Raw genomic sequence first — 16349 nt, forward strand, 5'->3', positions numbered from 1 at the left:
TTCACAAGCCTTCCAGGGCCTGCTGCAGTGAAGCATCCCCTCAGCATGATACAGCCACCACCATGCTTCACGGTAGGGATGGTGAGTTTTTGATAATGTGCGGTGTTTGGTTTACAACAAACTTAGCGTTTTGTCTGATGGCCAAAAAACTCTCAATGTTGGTTTCATCAGACCATACACCAGCTGATTTCACAGTGGAGGCATGACTCCACATGCCTCCTGGCAAACTCTAGCTGAGACTTCATTTGAGATTTTTCAACAGTGGGTTTCTCTTTGCCACTTTCCCATAAAGCTGCAACTGGTGAAGCACCTGGGCAACAGTTGTATGCAATCTCTCACATCTCAGAGAATGAAGCTGTTAACTCTTACAGGGATGTCATAGGTTTCAATAGACAATAGACAATAGGTGCATAAGTAGACCATTCAGCCCTTCGAGCCTGCACCGCCATTCTGAGATCATGGCTGATCATCTACTATCAATACCCGGTTCCTGCCTTGTCCCTATAACCCTTGATTCCCCTATCCATAAGATACCTATCTAGCTCCTTCTTGAAAGCATCCAGAGAATTGGCTTCCACTGCCTTCTGAGGCAGCACGTTCCACACCTCCACAACTCTCTGGGAGAAGAAGTTCCTCCTCAACTCTGTCCTAAATGACCTACCCCTTATTCTTAAACCATGCCCTCTGGTACTGGACTCTCCCAGCATCTGGAACATATTTCCTGCCTCTAGCTTGTCCAATCCCTTAATAATCTTATATGTCTTAATCAGATCCCCCCTCAATCTCCTTAATTCCAGCATGTACAAGCCCAGTCTCTCTAACCTCTCTGCGTAAGACAGTCCGGACATCCCAGGAATTAACCTAGTGAACCTAGGCTGCACCTCCTCCACAGCCAGGATGTCCTTCCTTAACTCTGGAGACCAAAACTGCACACAATACTCCAGGTGTGGTCTCACCAGGGCCCTGTACAAATGCAAAAGGATTTCCTTGCTCTTGTACTCAATTCCCTTTGTAATAAAGGCCAACATTCCATTAGCCTTCTTTACTGCGTGCTGCACTTGCTCAGTCACCTTCAGAGACTGATGAACAAGTACTCCTAGATCTCTTTGTATTTCTCCCTTACCTAACTCCACACCGTTCAGATAATAATTTGCCTTCCTGTTCTTGCTCCCAAGGTGAATAACCTCACACTTATTCACATTAAATGCCATCTGCCAAGTTTCTGCCCACTCACCCAGCCTATCCAAGTCACCTTGAATTCTCCTAACATCCTCATCACATGTCACACTGCCACCCAGCTTAGTATCATCAGCAAACTTGCTGATGTTATTCACAATGCCTTCCTCTAAATCATTGACATAAATCATAAACAACTGTGGTCCCAATACCGAGCCCTGTGGCACCCCACTAGTCACCACCTGCCATTCCGAGAAACACCCATTCACTGCTACCTTTTGCTTTCTATCTGCCAACCAGTTTTCTATCCATGTCAATATCCTCCCCCCAATGCCATGAGTTCTGATTTTACCCATCAATCTCCTATGTGGTACCTTATCAAATGCCTTCTGAAAGTCAAGGTACACCACATCCACTGGATCTCCCACGTCTATCTTCCTGGTTACATCCTCGAAAAACTCCAATAGATTAGTCAAGCATGATTTGCCCTTGGTAAATCCATGCTGGCTCGGCCCAATCCTATCACTGCTATCAAGATATGCCGCTATTTCATCTTTAATAATGGACTCTAGCATCTTCTGCACTACTGTTGTTAGGCTAACAGGGCAATAGTTCTCTGTTTTCTCCCTCCCTCCTTTCTTAAAAAGTGGGATAACATTAGCCATTCACCAATCCTCAGGAACTGATCCTGAATCTAAGGAACATTGGAAAATGATCTCCAATGCATCCGCAATTTCCAGAGCCACCTCCTTTAGTACCCTAGGATGCAGACCATCTGGACCTGGGGATTTGTTAACCTTCAGTCCCATCAGTCTACTCATCACCGTTTCCTTCCTAATGTCAATCTGTTTCAGTTCCTCTGTTACCCTATGTCCTTGGCCCATCCATACATCTGGGAGATTGCTTGTGTCTTCCCTAGTGAAGACAGATCCAAAGTACATATTAAATTTGTCTGCCATTTCTCTGTTTCCCATAACAATTTCTCCCAATTCATTCTTCAAGGGCCCGACATTGTTCTTAACTATCTTCCTTCTCTTCACATACCTAAAAAAACTTTTGCTATCCCCCTTTATATTCCTAGCTAGCTTGCGTTCGTACCTCATTTTTTCTCCCCGTATTGCCTTTTTAGTTAAGTTCTGTTGCTCCTTAAAAATTTCCCAGTCATCCGTCTTCCCACTCACCTTAGCTCTATTATACTTTTTTAATGCTATGCTATCTCTGACTTCCTTTGTCAACCACTGTGGCCACTTTCTCCCCCTTGAATCCTTCCTTCTCTGGAGGATGAACTGATTTTGCACCTTGTGCATTATTCCCAATGGTTTCTTGGTGGCCTCCCTCACTAGTCCCCCTCTTGTATGTTCACTCAGCTTTTGAGGACGGCCTGCTCTAGGCAGATTTACAGCTGTGTCATATTCTTTCCATTTCTTGATGATTGACTTAACTGTGCCCCAAGGGATATTCAGTGACTTGGAAATTTTTTGTATCCACCTCCTGACTTGTGCTTGCATGGAAAGGAAAATACAAATTTTCTTCCAGAGGAAACTCCAAATTCCAATACCCTGAGTTGCTAACTGCTACGTTACGGTAGCGCCAGTGTTTAATTGAAATAACAAGTTGTTTCCACCAAACCGTGGAGTAACAGACAGAATTTCTGGGTATCAGTATGAGATTGTGGTGTTTAGTCAGCATGGGTTTTGAGCCCAAATACAAACTGAACTAGTAGCATCCTGGAACTCCTGGGCAAGTTTTACCCACTTAAGACATAACCCATCTTGGTCCGATCAAGATTAAGCTGACTTCACAGCAATAAAAACCCATGAATATTTGTTTCAGTGTAATTGGCTTGCAGCCAGGAGTTCCAAAGTGACTGATCATGAGAAATTCAGAGCTAAATGAAAATTTGCAAATGCACAAAGATCACAATTCTGTTAGACTATAAGACATAGGAGCAGAATTAGACAGTTGTCCCATCGAGTTGGCCCCACCATTACGTCATGGCTGTTTTATTGTCCTGTCCAACCACATTCTCCAGCCTTCTTTTCTGTGGCCTTTGACACCCTTACTGATCAAGATCTTATCAACGCCCACTTTAAATATCCACAATGACTTGGCCTCCATGGCCACATGTGGCAATGAATCCACAGGTTCATTGCCCTCTGCCTGAAGAAACTCCTCATCATCGTTCTAAAGGGACATCCCACTATTCCGAGGCTGTGCCCTCTGGCTCTAGACTCCCCCATTATAGGAAATATCCTCTCTGCATCCATTCTATCTAGGTCTTTCAATATTCAACAGATTTCAATGAGCTCTCCCTCATTCTTCTAAACTAGTGAATACAGGCCAGAAACAAAAACTGAGACTCCTGTTTAACTTTCATTCCCAAATCATTCTCATAAACCGCCTCTGGACCCTCTCCAATGCTAACACATCTTTTCTTAGGTAAGGGGTCCAGAACTGCTCACAGTACTGCAAGTGTGGTCTGACATTGCCTCATAAACCTCAGTATTACATCCTTGGTTTAGTATTCTAGTCCTCTGGAAATGAATAATAACATCCCATTTGTCTGTGACCAAACCTGCAAGTTAATCTTTAGGGATCCTGCAGAAGGACTTCCAAGACCCTTAGCGCCTCTGATTTTTTTTTAAAATTTTCTCCCCTTTTAGAAAATAGTCTGTGCCTTTATTCCTTCTATCAAAATGCATGACCATACACTTCTCTACAGTATATTCCATCTGCCACTTCTTTGCCAATTCTGCCAATCTGTCTAGGTCCTTCTACAGACACCCAGCTTTCTCAACACTACCTGCCCCATCAAGTACAGATAACATCACAGAAAGGAGAACTAGTGTATTTCATAAGCAGAGTAATGGGGGGACCAAAGAAGGATGAGACTGATGTGATATCCAAGCATTCTCACTCAATGTCAGCAAAACCAAAAAATGGCTAGAGTTGCTCGGGAGGTTTTAAACTAATTTGGGGGGGGGGGGGGGTAACTGGAGTGATAGTGCTGAGGATGAGGTAGTTGGTTTACAGATAGAGGCAATGTGTAACAGGATGAATTGAAATGTAAAAGGCGGACAAAATCGAAAAGTGTGAAGGTCTTATATTTGAATGTGTGTGGTATATGGAAGAAGGTAGATGAACTTGTAGCACAGTTAAAGATGGCCATGTATGATGTTGTGGGCATCACTGAATCATGGCTGAAAGAACATTATAGCAGTGTATCGATAGGACAGGCAGGTAGGCACAAATCAAATCATTAGAAAAAGGTGACATAGACTCAGAAGGTGTTGAATCATTCTGGATAGAGCTAAGGAACTCAAGGGTGAAAGACCCTGATGTGAGTTATCTACAGACCCCCAAACAGCAGTGAGGATGTGGTGTAGAAATTGCAACAGGAAATAGAAAATTCATGCCAAAAGGATAATGTTACAATAGTCATGAGAAATTTCAATATCAGAATCAGAATCAGGTTTATTATTACTGGCATGTGCTGTGAAATATGTTAACTCAGCAGCAACAGTTCAATGCAATACATAATATAGAAGAAAAAAAACAAAATACAATAATAAATAAATAAATAACAGTATATGTATATTGAATAGATTAAAAATCATGCAAAAAACAGAAATACTATATATTTTAAAAAGTGAGGTCGTGTCCATGGGTTCAAAGTCCATTTAGGAATCGGATGGCAGAGGGGAAGAAGCTGTTCCTGAATCGCTGAGCGTGTGCCTTCAGGCTTCTGTGCCTCCTACCTGATGGTAACAGTGAGAAAAGGGCATGCCCTGGGTGCTGGAGGTCCTTGATAATAGATTCTGCCTTTCTGAGACACCGCTCCTTGAAGATGTTCTGGGTACTTTGTAGGCTAGTACCCAAGATGGAGCTGACTAATATACAGGTAGATTGAGAAAATCAGGTTATTGCTGGATCCCAAGAGGGTGAATTTCTAGAATGCCTACGAGTTGGTTTTTAGAGCAGCTCATGATTAGAAGCTAAAGGTAAAATAACCTTAGGGGAAGGGGATCAAATTCATGCTGAAATTTGAGAAGGAAAAGATAAAGTCAGATGTATCAGTATTACAATGCTGTAAAGGAATACAGAGGTGTGAGAGGGGAGTTGGCCGAGATTGATTCAAAAAGAACACCGGCAGAGATGACAGCAGAGCAACAATGGCTGAAATTTCTGGAAGCAGCTCAGAAGTCACAGGGTATATACCAAAGGAACAAGTATTCAAAAGGCAAGATGACATAAGTGTGGCTAACAAGGGAAGTCAAGGCCAAAGAGACTGCATATAATACAGCAAATATTACTGGGAAGTTGGAAGACTGGGAAGCTTTCAAAAACCAACAGAAAGCAAGTAAAAAAGTCATAAAGAATGAAAAGATGGAATACGAAAGTAAACACGAGAAAATCTGCAGATGCTGGACTTTCAAGCAACACACATAAAAATTGCTGGTGAATGCAGCCGGCCAGGCAGCATCTCTAGGAAGAGATATAGTCGACGTTTCAGGCTGAGACCCTTTGTCAGGACGAACTGAAAGAAGAGGTAGTAAGAGATTTGAAAGTGGTGGGGGGAGGGGGAGATCCGAAATGACAGGAGAAGACAGGAGGGGGAGGGATGGAGCCAAGAGCTGGACAGGTGATTGGCAAAGGGGATATGAGAGGATCATGGGACAGGAGGTCCGGGAAGAAAGACAAGGGGGGGGGGGACCCAGAGGATGGGCAAGGAGTATAGTGAGAGGGACAGAGGGAGAAAAAGGAGAGAGAATAAATAAATAAATAAATAATGGATGGGGTACGAAGGGGAGGTGGGGAATTAGCGGAAGTTAGAGAAGTCAATGTTCATGCCATCAGGTTGAAGGCTACCCAGACGGAATATAAGGTGTTGTTCCTCCAACCTGAGTGTGGCTTCATCTTGACAGTAGAGGAGGCCGTGGATAGACATATCAGAATGGGAATGGGACGTGGAATTAAAATGTGTGGCCACTGGGAGATCTCTGCTTTCTCTGGCGGACAGAGCGTAGGTGTTCAGCAAAATGGTCTCCCAGTCTGCGTTGGGTCTCACCAATATATAGAAGGCCACATCGGGAGTACCGGACGCAGTATATCACCCCAGATGACTCACAGGTGAGGTGTCGCCTCACCTGGAAGGACTGTCTGGGGCCCTGAATGGTGGTAAGGGAGGAAGTAAGGGCATGTGTAGCACTTGTTCCGCTTACAAGGATAAGTGCCAGGAGGGAGATCGGTGGGAAGGGATGGGGGGGACGAATGGACAAGGGAGTCGCGTAGGGAGCGATACCTGCGGAAAGCGGGGTGGGGGAGGAGGGAAAGATGTGTTTAGTGGTGGGATCCCGTTGGAGGTGGCGGAAGTTACGGAGAATTATATGTTGGACCCGGAGGCTGGTGGGGTGGTAGGTGAGGACAAGGGGAACCCTATTCCTAGTGGGGTGGCGGGCAGATGGGGTGAGAGCAGATATGCGTGAAATAGGAGAGATGTGTTTAAGAGCAGAGTTGATGGTGGAGGAAGGGAAGCCCCTTTCTTCAAAAAAGGAGGACATCTCCTTCGTCCTGGAATGAAAAGCCTCATCCTGAAAGCAGATGCGGCGGAGACGGAGGAATTGTGAGAAGAGGATGGCATTTTTGCAAGAGACAGGGTGAGAAGAGGAATAGTCCAGATAGCTGTGAGAGTCCATAGAACATAGAATAGTACAGCACAGTACAGGCCCTTCGGCCCACAACATTGTGCCGACCCTCAGACCCTGCCTCCGATATAAGCCCCCACCTTAAATTCCTCCATATACCTGTCTAGTAGTCTCTTAAACTTCACTAGTGTATCTGCCTCCACTACTGACTCAGGCAGTGCATTCCACGCACCAGCCACTCCCTGAGTAAAAAACCTTCCTCTAATATCCCCCTTGAACTTCCCACCCCTTACCTTAAAGCCATGTCCTCTTGTATTGAGCAGTGGTGCCCTGGGGAAGAGGCGCTGGCTATCCACTCTATCTATTCCTCTTATTATCTTGTACACCTCTATCATGTCTCCTCTCATCCTCCTTCTCTCCAAAGAGTAAAGCCCTAGCTCCCTTAATCTCTGATCATAATGATCCGTAGGCTTATAGTAGACATCAGTAGATAAGCTGTCTCCAGAGATAGAGACAGAAAGATCTAGAAAGGGGAGGGAGGTGTCGGAAATGGACCAGGTAAACTTGAGGGCAGGGTGAAAGTTGGAGGCAAAGTTAATGAAGTCAACGAGCTCAGCATGCGTGCAGGAAGCAGCGCCAATGCAGTAGTCAATGTAGCGAAGGAAAAGTGGGGGACAAATACCAGGATAGGCTTGGAACATGGATTGTTCCACAAAGCTAACAAAAGGCAGGCATAGCTAGGACCCATACGGGTGCCCATGGCGACACCTTTAGTTTGGAGGAAGTGGGAGGAGCCAAAGGAGAAATTATTAAGAGTAAGGACTAATTCCTTAAACGGAGCAGAGTGGTGGTAGAGGGGAACTGGTTAGGTCTGGAATCCAAAATGAAGCGGAGAGCTTTGAGACCTTCCTTGTGGCAGATGGAAGTATACAGGGACTGGACATCCAAGGTGAAAATAAAGCAGTGGGGGCCAGGGAACGAAAGTAAGCTAGCTAATAATATTAAAGACGATACCCAAAGTTTCTTCAGAAACATCAAGCATAAAAGAGAGGCGAGAGTGGATATAGGACTGCTGGAAGACAATGCTGGAGAACTAGTAATGGGGTACAAGGAAATGACAGATGAACTGAATAAGTAGTTTACATAAGTCTTCACTGTGGAAGACACCAGCAGTATGGTGGAAGTTCCATGGTGTCAAGGGTCTGAATTGTGTAAAGTTTCCATTATTAGGGAGAAGGTACTTGGGAAACTGAAAGGTCTGAAGGTAGATAAATCACCAGGATGGTGTACACCCCAGGGTTCTGAAAGAGGTGGTGAAGAGATTGTGGAGACATTAGTAATGATTTTTCAAGAATCACTAGATTCTGGAATGGTTCCAGAAGACTAGAAAGGTACAAATGCCATTCCACTCTTCAAGAAAGGGGAGAGGCAGAAGAAAGGAAATTATGGGCCGGTTAGTCTGACCTCAGTGGTTGAAGTTGTTGGAATCAATTGTTAAGGATGTGGTTTCAGGGTACTTGGAGACATGTGATAAAATCGGCTGTTGTCAACATGATTTGCTCAATGGGAGGTCTTGCCCAACAGGTCTTTTGGAATTCTTTGAAGAAATAACAAGCAGGATAGGCAAAGAAGAATTGGTTGATGTGTACTTTCATTTTCAGAAGGCCTTTGACAAAGTGCCACATGAGGCTGCTTAACAAGTTAAGAGCCCATGGTATTACAAGAAAATACTAGCATGGATAAAGCAGTGGCTGAATAGCAGGAGACCAAGAGTGGTAATAAAGGGGGCCTTTTCTGGCCGGCTGCCAGTGACTAGTGGTGATCCACAGAGAGGTCTGTGTTGGGACTGACTCTTTTTACGTTATATGTCAATGATTTAGATGATTTTATTGCACAGATTGTGGACGATACAAAGATAGGTGGAGGAGCATGTAGTTTTGAGGATGTAAAGAGGCTACAGAAGGACTTGGACAGATCAGGAGAATGGGCAAAGAAGTGGCAATTGGAAATACAGTGTTGGGAAGTGTCTGGTCATGCACTTTGGGAGAAGAAATAAAGTGGGACTTACCGACTCACTGTAATCAACCTTATCAGCTCTGGGGATCTCCCATCCACTGCCAGCAACGTCATTGTCCTCATGCCCCACACCTCCCATTTCTACCTCCTACCCAAGATCCACAAGCCTGCTTGTCCAGGTTGTCCCATTGTTTCAACTTGTTCCTGCCCCACTGAAATCACATCTGCATACCGCGTGTTGTAGCGTGGATGAAATTACAGCAGAGACAGAGTCACTGGTAGATACAAAGCAGCTTCTTTATTCGACACAACAAGGTACAGCAGGCATCTTTCCGCAGAAATGTCTGCTGGCTCAATGTGGGCTCGATATTTATATGCTAAACATAGAACATAGAATAGTACAGCACAGTACAGGCCCTTCGGCCCACAATGTTGTGCCGACCCTCAGACCCTGCCTCCCATATAAGCCCCCACCTTAAATTCCTCCATATACCTGTCTAGTAGTCTCTTAAACTTCATTACTGTATCTGCCTCCACCACTGACTCAGGCAGAGCATTCCACGCACCAGCCACTCCCTGAGTAAAAAACCTTCCTCTAATATCCCCCTTGAACTTCCCACCCCTTACCTTAAAGCCATGTCCTCTTGTATTGAGCAGTGGTGCCCTGGGGAAGAGGCGCTGGCTATCCACTCTATCTATTCCTCTTATTATCTTGTACACCTCTATCATGTCTCCTCTCATCCTCCTTCTCTCCAAAGAGTAAAGCCCTAGCTCCCTCAATCTCTGATCATAATGCATACTTTCTAAACCAGGCAGCATCCTGGTAAATCTCCTCTGTACCTTTTCCAATGCTTCCACATCCTTCCTATAGTGAGGTGACTAGAACTGGACACAGTACTCCAAGTGTGGCCTAACCAGAGTTTTATAGAGCTGCATCATTACATCGCAACTCTTAAACTCTAACCCTCGACTTATTAAAGCTAACACTCCATAAGCTTTCTTAAACTACCCTATCCACCTGTGAGGCAATTTTCAGGGATCTGTGGACATGTACCCCGAGATCCCTCTGCTCCTCCACACTACCAAGTATCCTGCCATTTACTCTGTACTCTGCCTTGGAGTTTGTCCTTCCAAAGTGTACCACCTCACACTTCTCCGGGTTGAACTCCATCTGCCACTTCTCAGCCCACTTCTGCATCCTATCAATGTCTCTCTGCAATCTTTGACAATCCTCTACACTATCTACAACACCACCAACCTTTGTGTCATCTGCAAACTTGCCAACCCACCCTTCTACCCCAACATCCAGGTCGTTAATAAAAATCACGAAAAGTAGAGGTCCCGGAACAGATCCTTGTGGGACACCATAGTCACAATCCTCCAATCTGAATGTACTCCCTCCACCACCACCCTCTGCCTTCTGCAGGCAAGCCAATTCTGAATCCACCTGGCCAAACTTCCCTGGATCCCATGCCTTCTAACTTTCTGAATAAGCCTACCGTGTGGAACCTTGTCAAATGCCTTACTAAAATCCATATAGATCACATCCACTGCACTACCCTCATCTATATGCCTGGTCACCTCCTTAAAGAACTCTATCAGGCTTGTTAGACACGATCTGCCCTTCACAAAGCCATGCTGACTGTCCCTGATCAGACCATGATTCTCTAAATGCCTATAGATCCTATCTCTAAGAATCTTTTCCAACAGCTTTCCCACCACAGACGCAAGGCTCATTGGTCTATAATTACCCGGACTATCCCTACTACCTTTTTTGAACAAGGGAACAACATTCACCTCCCTCCAATCCTCCAGTACCATTCCCATGGACAATGAGGACATAAAGATCCCAGCCAGAGGCTCAGCAATCTCTTCCCTCGCCTCGTGGAGCCGCCTGGGGAATATTCCGTCAGGCCCCGGGGACTTATCCGTCCTAATGTATTTTAACAACTCCAACACCTCCTCTCTCTTAAAGGCAACACAAAGGCAATCGCTACTTAAAAAGTTATAGACAATCCATTTGGACTTATTTCCATCTGGCATAGTTTGCATTTTGTTGTTTGATTGTTTGTGGTTTTTGTATTGCTATATTTATGCTCTATTCTTGGTTGGTGCGGCTGTAACGAAACCCAATTTCCCTCGGGATCAATAAAGTATATCTATCTATCTATAGACAATGCTTCCTATTGAAGTTACATACAAAATATCACACCATCCTTTCCTTCCGACGCCAACATGTCTGGGTTGGTATCCACAGCCTTTAGGAATGTGAGTTAAGTCTACGATACATTTATTTGGCATTTCCCGTGCTAACGTAGAAGACAATTACTATTTATAATGTATAGATAATAGTCTTCGAAACTACAGCATCAGGTCAAAACTACGGCGAGCATCTGGTGTTCGCACCCTTTGATGAAGCGCATTGTCAAACAGTTGAAATAGAAGTCTGGTGGCCAAAGTCATTTAAGTGTAAACAAATCATCTACCCCAAAAAAAAACTCACTCTAACACCGCGACTCTGTTTTATCCCCTCTAGTCCAGTCCCTTCCGACCTACATCCGTGACACTTCACGTGCTTTCAAGCTTTCAGGCCCCCATCATCTTATTTTCACCATGGATGTCCAGTTCCTATACACCTCCATCCCCCACCAGGAAGGCCTGAAAACTCTGTTTCTTTCTGGACACCGGACAAATCAGTTCCCCTCCACCACAATTCTGCTCCATCTAGCAGAACTTATCCTCACTCGAAATAATTTCTCCTTGGGCTCCTCCCACTTCCTTCAAACAGAAGGTGTAGCCATTGGCCCAGTCGGCTCAGTGGATCCCAGTCAGCCACGTGGAACAGTCTGTGTTGCAAGCCTGTTCTGGTGCTGGTCCCCCACTTTTCCTATGCTACATCGATGACTGCATTGATGCTGCTTCCTGCATGCATGTGGAGCTCGTGGATTTCATCAAGTTTGCCTCCAACTTCCATCCTGCCCTCAGATTTCAGGCCGAAGGGTCTCGGCCTGAAACGTCGACTGTACCTCTTACTAGAGATGCTGCCTGGCCTGCTGCGTTCACCAGCAACTTTGCTGTGTGTTGCTCAGATTTACCTGGTCCATTTCTGACACCTCCCTTCCCTTTCTCAATCTCACTGTCTCTATGTCTGGAGACAGCTTATCTACTGATTTCTATTATAAACTCACAGACTCTCACAGCTACCTGACTATAGCTCTTCCCAACCGTCACTTGTAAAAATACCATCCCCTTCTCTCAATTCCTCCAACTCTGCCACACTTGCTCTCAGATGTGGCTTTTCATTCCAGAATGAAGGAGGTTTCCTCCTTTTTCAAAAAAAGGGGCTTCCCTTCCTCCACCATCAATGCTGCCCTCAATCACATCTTTCCAATTTCACGCACGGCTGCCCTCACCCCATCCTCTCACTACCGTACCAGGGATCGGGTTCCTCTTGTTCTCACCTACCACCCCACTGGCCTCTGCATCCAGCACATAATTCTCTGTAACTTATGCCATCTTCAACAGGATCCCACCACCAAGCACATTTTTCCCTCCCCCTTACTTTCTGCTTTCCGCAGGGATCACTCCCTACATGTCTCCCTTGTCCATTCATCCGCCCCATCCCTCCCCACTGATCTCCCTCCTGGCACTTATCCTTGTAAGCGGAACAAGTGCTACACCTCCTCCCTCACTACCGTTCAGGGCCCCAAACAGTCTTTCCGGGTGAGGCCACACTTCACCTGTGAGTCTGTTGGGGTCATATACTGTGCCCGGTGCTCCCGGTGTGACCTCCTGTATATCGGTGGGACACGATTTAGATTGGGCGACTGCTTTGCCGAGCACTAACATTCCATCTGCCAGAAGAAGCGGGAGGCCAAGGACTAACATGTCGGAATGGGAATGGGAAGTGGAATTAAAATGGGTGGCCACTGGGAGATCCTGTTTTTTTCTGGCTGATGAAGTGTAGGCGCTAGGCGAGGCAGTCTTCCAGTCTATGTCAGGTCTCACCGATACAGGGGAGGCCACACCAGGAGCACTGGTACAGTAGATAACTGACTCATACTCGCCTCACCTGGAAGGACTGTTTGAGTCAAGGTATGCAGATACAAGTTCAGTGGGGCAGGAACATGCAGAAATAATGGATCTACCTGGAGAGGTAGGTTTATGGATGATGAGTAGGAGACAGACACGGGAAGTGTGGGTGAGGGAACTATGGGGTTGAAGGCAGTGGATGGAAGATCCCGAGAGTTAATGAGGTCAGTGATGACGTGGGAATCCATGGCCTTGGTGCTCCCTAGTGGGGTCCTGTTTGACGGGTAGGTAAGAGGAGGTATCTGACAGTTATTGCCAGGCCTCAGCAAGGTAGAGGTCAGTCCAGAAATTCCCTCCCCCCACATTCCCCATTCCAATTTCCACTTTTCTTTCTTCCATGACCTTCTGTCCTCTCCTATTGGTTTCCTCCTTCTCCAGCCCTGTATCCCTTTCACCAATCAACTTCCCAGCACTTTACCACATCCCTCCCCTTTCGGGATTCACCTATCACCTTGTGCTTCTCCCTCCCCTCCCTCTACTTTTTAAATCTACTCTGTAATCTCTGGAGAGACAGAGTCACAAAGCAGCTTCTTTATTCGACACAACAAGGTACAGCAGGCATCATATGGACAGAGACACTTTCGGTAGAAAGGTCTGCTAGCCCAATGTGGGCTCGATATTTATATGCTAAACACAAAAGGCAATCACGACTTAAAGTTATAGACAATGCTTCCTTTTGAAGCTACATACAAAACATCACACCTTCTGACTTCATCCTTTCCTTCCGACGCCAACATGTCTGGGTTGGTATCCACAGCCTTTAGGAATGCAAGTTAAATCCACAATACATTTATTTGGCATTTTACGTGCTAACAGAAGACAATTAATATTTATAAAGTATAGATAATACTGTCTTCGAAACTACAGCATCTGGTCAAACTACGGCGCCAGAAGCATCTGGTATTCACACCTTTTTAGGAAGCGCATTGTTGTGGACTCAATCCACAGTACTTTGTCAAATAGAAATCTGGTGGCCAAAGTCATTTAAGTATAAATGAATCATCTACCCAAAAAACACTCACTCTAACATACTCCTCATCTTTTGTTCTCCGGTCCTGATGAAGGGTCTTGTCCTGAAACGTCAACTGTACTGTTCTCCTTGGCCTGCTGAGTTCCTCCAGCATTTTGTGTGTGTTGCTTGGATTTCCAGCGTCTACAGATTTTCTCTTGTATTTAAAAGGGTAGACTATTTTCTAAATGGAGATAAAATTCAAAATATCTGAGGCACAAAGGGACTTGAGAGTCCTTGTGCAGGATTCCCTAACAATTAATTTGTAGGTTGAGTCTGTGGTGTGGAAGGCAAATGTGATGTTAGCATTCATTTCAAGAGTCCTGGAATATAAAAGCAGGATGTAATGTTGAAACTTTATAGAGCACTGGTGAGGCCTCACTTAGTGTATTGTGCAGGTTTGGGCCTCTTTTCTTTGAAAAGATGTGCTGAAACTGGAGAGGGTTCAAAGGAGGTTCACAAAATGATTCTAGGATTGAACGCCTTGTCATATGAAGAGTGTTTGATAGCTCTGGGCCTGTATTCACTAGAATTCAGAAGAATGAGGTGATCTCATTAAAACTTATTGAATGGTGAAAAGCCTTGATAGAATGGATGTGGAGAGGATGTTTCCTATGGTAGGAGAGTCTACGACCAGAGGACATAACCTCAGAATAGAGGGGTGTCCTCTTGTAACAGAGATGAGGAATTTCTTTAGCCAGAGGGTGAAGTATCTGTGGAATTTGTTGTCACAGGTAGCTGTCGAGGCCAAGTCATTGGGTATATTTAAGGCAGACGTTGATAGATTCTTGATTGGTCAGGGCATGTAGGGATACAGGGAGAAGGCAGGAGATTGGGGCTGAGGGAGTAAGTGAATTAGGCATGAATTAGGGATCTGCTCACCCATTGGCTGAGCAGACCCAATGGGCCAAATGGCCCAATTCTGATCCTAAACAAAATCAAGCTTGCATGCACCCTTGCACTGAGTTGTGGCTGAGAGACGGCCATAGTTAGGAGCTTAACATCAAAGGATATACTTTGTATCAAAAGGACAGGCAGGAAGACACAGGCAGTGGTGTGGCTCTATTGGTAAGAGATGGAATTACATCTTTAGAAAGCGGTGACATAGGGTCAGAGAATGTTGAATCTTTGTGGGTGGAGTTAAGAAACTGCAAGGGTGCAAAAACTATTATGGGAATCGTATATAGGCCTCCAAATCGTAGACAAGATGTGGGGTCGAGATTGCAACGGAAGCTGGGAAGGGCATGTAATAAGATAATGCCACAATTGCAATCGGGGAGTCTCCCTACCTTCTGTCCAAGACCTCTTTCAGAGTCGATGCCTCCAGAAGACACGGCACATCATTAAAGACCCCTCACACCCTCTCCATGAACTGTTTGTTCTTCTGCCATCAGGCAAACATTACAGGAGCATCAAAACTAAAACGACAAGGCTACTAAACAGCTTCCTCCCACAGGCAGTCAGACTGCTAAATAGCTGCTCCACCTGACTCTGCTTTGGACACTTTTAACTTGCACTGGACACTTATAACTTGATTTTAACTGACACGTGACTGTTGTGTTTTACTATTTATTGTTATTTTATTATCTAGTGTTGCGTTTGTTATGTTATGATTGCACTGCCCCTGAGAAACGCTGTCTCATTCTGCCCTGCAGAGCTGATGTATGGTTAGAATGACAATAAAGTTTTTTGAATCTTTTGAATTGAATCTTGAAACTTCAATGTACAAGGGAATTGGGAAAATGAGGTTGGTGTTGGATTGCAAGAAAGGGAATTTGTTGAATGCCTGAGAGATGGCTTTTTAGAGTAGCTTGTGGTTGAGCCTACAAGGGGAAAGGCTATCTAAGATTGGGAGTTGTGTACTAACACAGATCTTATTAGGGAGCTTAATGTAAAGGAACCCTTAGGAGGTAGTGATCATAATATGAATGAATTCATACTGCAATTTGAGAGGCAGAAGCACAAGTCACATGTATCAGTATCACAATAAAATAAAAGGAATTACAGAGGCATGAGAGAGGAGCTTGCCCAGGTGGATTGGAGGGGGATACTGTTTACTTTCTAAATTGTGGCATAAATGCAACTTACTATTTTTTAAAAAATATATTTCTTATTGTAGAGGAAATGTGTTGAGGATTGCATGTAGTTTTGAGATCAGAAGGGTAGAGCTAGTGGGAGATTAGAATTTTCCCAGTATTGATTGGGCCACCTATTGCTAAGGGCCTGGGTGGGGCAGAATTTGTATGGTGCTTCCAAGATAGTTTCCTCATGCAGCAAAACAGAAAAATCCACTCATGAAGGGGCAATATTGGACCTCCTCTTAGGGAACAAGGCAGGCCAAAAGTAACTGAAATGACAGCTGGGGATACCTCCTCACTGTCTTGAGATGTGATTATGTAACATTTGTCACT

This window comes from Mobula birostris, chromosome 4 (genome assembly GCF_030028105.1).
Source record: "Mobula birostris isolate sMobBir1 chromosome 4, sMobBir1.hap1, whole genome shotgun sequence".
In the NCBI taxonomy this organism is placed as follows: Eukaryota; Metazoa; Chordata; class Chondrichthyes; order Myliobatiformes; family Myliobatidae; genus Mobula; species Mobula birostris.